This window comes from Chelonoidis abingdonii, chromosome 6 (genome assembly GCF_003597395.2).
Source record: "Chelonoidis abingdonii isolate Lonesome George chromosome 6, CheloAbing_2.0, whole genome shotgun sequence".
Taxonomy (NCBI): Eukaryota; Metazoa; Chordata; order Testudines; family Testudinidae; genus Chelonoidis; species Chelonoidis abingdonii.
The window spans coordinates 49,703,057-49,707,975 of record NC_133774.1 but is presented as its reverse complement, the minus strand read 5'-3'; the positions used below and the strand labels follow the sequence as shown (position 1 = coordinate 49,707,975).

Below are 4,919 nucleotides of genomic sequence, written 5' to 3'. Positions count from 1 at the left end.
CCCCCAAGGGAGGGTGGGGGACACCAGAGAGAAGAAAGGGGGGGGTCAGGCTCCATTAATTCCTGACCTGGTGGCAGCCTATCAGATCTAAGCTGGAGATTAAGCTTAGAGAACTTCATGCTAGTACTTCATATTTGAACTCTAATGTTCAAATTGAGGATTAATACTACGACACAAGCTACTCCACAATTTCCTAATTGTTCAACTTCTCCTGGTCCCACTCCAAGGTGAAGATGGGCTATCAAGTTACAAAGTACCTGCAAACATTCAAAAATGAGGGAATGGTTTAATTTAGAGCAGAGCTGAGACCCCCTTCCCTGTAAGGCTACAGCTGCTCATTTGTACTTTGCAGATGGTTTTAAGCAAATGCAGCATAAACGACTGCTTAAAATAAGATACTATAGAACACGGACTATCAGTCTGTTCCAATATCAGCGTTGCCAACTCTCATGATTTTCTCTCAAGTCTTGTGATTGGTATTTTTATAAAAGCCCCAGTTTCTGGAATCAGGTTTTTAACCAGAGAACCTTTGCTTTCATTAAAGAAGTTTCTAGTCCTTAACTCTTCAGAGAGAAGCTGGACATCATGAACCCTAAAATGCCAATACCATAAGACCAAAAAAAAAATCCCCTATTTTTGGAATTTCATGATTTCTAAGCCAATCTCAGAATTTTTGAGCCATCCTTTGGGCTGGCAATGCTGCAGCATGGCAGTGAATATGCTGCTGCTGTGATGAACAACTAATACGCACTTGAGGATCTCTGATGAAGTTTTTTTAAAATCAATTTAGAAATCATCCAAGTTCCAATAGAAGAGTAAGTTTATTGGTTAATTTCCACCAAAGCTTTGAGAACTGCCATTCATTGGCAAGTATTTACCCTCTAAACTCCCTTGCTGAGTGTGTGCAGAAGTACAAAGAGCCAGACAAATGATTTGTCTTCTAGTAACACAGCAGAATGTACTAATAAAACACCTGTGTACAAAAGTATAAACAAACTATGGTTAGTATAGCATTCCAAACCAGTTGAACTTCATTGAAAGAAATAGATTCCATGAGTAGAAATGGCCACCGAAGTTATAATGGTAATTAATCACCTCTATGTTAAGTTTCCAAATAAGATACATTCTTCTAGCATTGCTCCAGGGGCTACTGATTTGATGAAGGCTCCACCCTTCCTGGTTATGTAATCTGTTTCCCCATGATTGCACGGGATTAAAGAAACTTGATAAAACGTGTTAGTGAACCATATCTATCACCTTCATTTTATTTGACTTTGTGAAAGCTAGCAAATATCAACAGTGGTGTCAAGTTCTGTTCATCCTGACCCAGAGCTTGCAATTGTAGCCATTCAAGCACAGAGGTCTGCCCACATGGATGTAGATGGAGGACCTGGTCCCATGTTACTCCAACATGAAACTCTTATTAAAGACTCCTTTTACTATCAAAAATACATAGCAGTCATAAAGAAGACAGATAGAACTACACTATTTGGTAGTATAAGCAAAGACATAGAATACTAAATGGCAGTTCACTATAAAGTCCACTCACTAGACTCATAGCACAAGGAGTTCAATTTTTATTTATAAAAAATAAAATTCCCTATTATTTTCAAAATACAGACAAAAAATAAGTTAGTCCTTTCTATTCTCACTAATTCTGGAATAATTTTAAGGCAGCCTTGAAAGTCTCTTACTTTTGAGAAAACTGAGGGAATACATTCTAGGGAGATATTTAAAACCTCTCTTGCTGAAACTGACTCTCACTTTGAGAGCTCCAAATACAACAAAACATTAACTTTATTATTTGCAGTCACTAAGTAAGTGTTGGGCATATTCTGTCATTTAAAAAAAAAAAAAAGTCAGTATGTACAAACAAAACTGCAAGAATGCCGGACAATAGTTACCCAGGCATAACTATCCTTTTGTGCTTTTCAGCTCAGTAGTTTTTAACAGGATGCAAGGGGGGAGAAGGTATCCAGTCCATTTGCACTGAGAATGGCTTATACTCATAATGACATTCCTTGGAGGAAGAGTTTGGTTTTTGTTTTCTTAATTTACAAACAACTTTATCACCAGCACTATGTTACAGTGTGAACACTCCAAGGGCCAGGCATGGATAATAAAAAGTGCCAGAGATGAGTATGCACCTCACATTATTAAAAGCATGCAAGCTATTATCTGCCCCAAATTTTACATTTCACAGACCACAACAGGATGACTAATACTTTTTGGAATGTACTGACTGATAAGATTTGATGACTAGGTTACAACTTTGGGGGGGAGGGGAGAAAGCACTTCTCTATGCCAAGGTGAAGGAACGGGGTACACACACAGTCAACTTACCAAGCTTCTCAAAATATATACATGCAAAGGAGCTCAAAATACTGTAAAGTTAAAGTCTGTTTCATTTTAGATTTAAAACTATTAATATTTTAAAATACCTGTCAGTACAGTCAGTAATACCTGTGAGGGATCACCATAGCTTTGTATAAAGTAGAAACTCCTACCACACCAAACCCTATTATATTTAAGAAGTGATGCAAATAAAGTGTGGTTGTACTCTGAAGAATTACTCTGTAACTGCCATCATGAGATTCCATACTTGTCTCTCAATGATTCCAGATCAGTTATTCTCTCTCATATATTCATATATATAAACTAAGGGACAGCCCTGCACACTCAAGTAGGTTCTTTCCAATTTGCATCTTACTAGTAATAAATATTTTGCAGCGCAAATTCTGCCCTCAGAAATACCTGTGCAACCCCCAGTTACCTTACCTTTGCTTGTACAAATGAGACTGGATAATCAATTCTGTTGACAGACAAGCAAGAAGAGACTCAAGCTTACTCTTTCTGAGTTGTATATTCTTTAGAGTGTTAACAGGAGTAAAACAATAGCAGATATGACTCAATACACATCTGAAGCAGATTAATGGGTAAATTGCCATTTTACATACTTTTCAAAGTAGAATTTCTCTGTGTAGAAGTCATGAACAAGCGCTCTAAAGGCAACCTTTGAACCACATTTGACTATTTATTGGAGAGACTGAGGAGATTAAGTGGAGAAGGTACATTTTAAAAACTGCTCACTATTCTGTCAGATACATATGGGCTCCGTACGTAACTAGGTGACTTTAGTACTTTGCTGCCCTCAACAACAGAGACTAGATAGGGTCACATTGGGGGAAAACATGGTATTAAACACAAGTAATGCCCATAGTCTCAAAGTATCAGGTGCTTTCTACAAAGATGATCAGCAATAAAATAACTATTGTTCAAACAAACAGCTATCATTAAGCTTCAGAGTTAACACAATTTGAGATTAACTGAAGAGTTCATGCACCTTTCAGACATACTGTTTCCAACTAATTGAAATAATGGATAAATTCACATTCATGAAGTTTTCATTGTAACCATTAAATTAATAAACTAGAAATTACTTTAACTGAAAGTTTACATTATAGAGAAGCTAATGAAGCAACCCAGAAAAAAGAGTGGGTACGGTCAAGGCTTGGAATAAAAAACTGACAGTATATTCAGTTTCTGTATGAAAAGGTTGAGGGAGGCGGAAGACACAGGCTAGAGTGATCTCCAGTAACCCTTTACCAATCATTCAGTGGAGCAGAATTGATTTCATTATGTTGATCATCCTGCCATGACAAATACACCAATTAAAAACTGGAACAGATATACCACACTTCAGCAAACAGTGATGCATAATATACCAAAGTGAACACCTGTGTTTACTGAACAGATAGCCGGTAGGTAAGAGAAGGGGGAAAAAAAGTTGGACACATAAACAGAAAGAACAAGCAGTATCAACTAGACAATACTACTTCCCACAGTTGACCCATTTTCGTCAGGATGCACGCGGTTAAGGAGGGACAGAGGGAAAGAAATCAAAGCTCATAAGACTTCCAAAATGGCAGTTTCCTATTTGGTGTTATTTTTAAAGACTGGTTTTATTGAGCACTTTATTCTTCAAATATAGTAATTAAAAATAAGTATAATGTATATTACACCTGAGATTTCCTTTAAGGTTGGTAAAAGCCATTGCTCTAAATCTGGCTTCCATGGAGTCATCCCACTTTTCCTCAAGCTGATTTGACCTCTACAAGAGGACAAGAAGGCCAGCTCAGCCTAAGTTATAGCCAAAACCTCTCTTTGCTTTATCAACTGTGGCTCATGACAAAGTAAAACACTTTTCTGCGGGGCAAATAAAACACATCCCACAAAAGGTCCATTGAATAATATATACCTTTCACAAAAACTGCCTGGCTGCATCCAATTGTTTGGGCCAGAGATGTGGCTATTTCCTTGGAGCAAAAATAAACTTACATAAAACTTTAGCAGCATGCGACATCCAGCCCCCCAGGTGATAGGGTGGATCCAAGTCCTGTGCAAAAGTAACAAGCTGTAGTGCAGCAGCTGACAAATCTAGCAGACCTCCCTCATCTAGGTGAGGGAGACTCCAGGAGGGAGGAGGGGTGAAAGAGGGTTTTAAGGCAGGGCATATAGCGCCCTTTACAATTAAGGATTTTGCTGTGTTTGACTGAGGCCTTTACAGCCCCCCTCCTTTATTCCCACACATCCAAAAATGACCTCCATTGATTTTTACTGCTACACCTTGAAACCCCCGCCTTTGCCTAACCCAGGCCTTTCATTCACACAGAGCTGGGGGAGGGCTCCATGCCGCGAGCAGCACTCCGCGCCCCCCGGATTTCAGTGGGGTGGCTGCAGCCCGGGCGGTGATGGCCAAACCGGAGGAGGAACAGGCCAAAAAGCAGGGCCGAGAGCCAGCACACACCTGAAGCCATGGCCTACCATGGGGGAGGGGAGCCCCGCCAGCGCCTTGCCGCCCACCTGCCTGGCAGGGACCCGCCGCCAACGCCACGCGCCGCCCCCGCCGCTAGCCGGCC

At 40.0% G+C, this 4,919-nt stretch overlaps 1 protein-coding gene across 4 annotated transcripts in view; it reads right to left on the bottom strand.

Annotated features, from left to right (window-relative positions):
- The window catches only part of FAM169A (family with sequence similarity 169 member A), a 244,951-nt gene that overhangs the window by 239,643 nt on the left and 389 nt on the right, over window positions 1-4,919 (bottom strand). For 2 of the 4 annotated variants that reach the window (XR_012656092.1, XM_032763550.2), the window contains exon 2: window positions 3,607-3,650. The exons of 1 other annotated variant lie outside the window; for it this stretch is intronic. The gene's annotated coding sequence lies outside the window, so the exon portion shown is untranslated. Of the gene's footprint in view, window positions 1-2,957; window positions 3,024-3,606; window positions 3,651-4,919 lie in introns of those variants that run through there. One more of the 4 variants, XM_075067014.1, reaches the window with a different exon arrangement.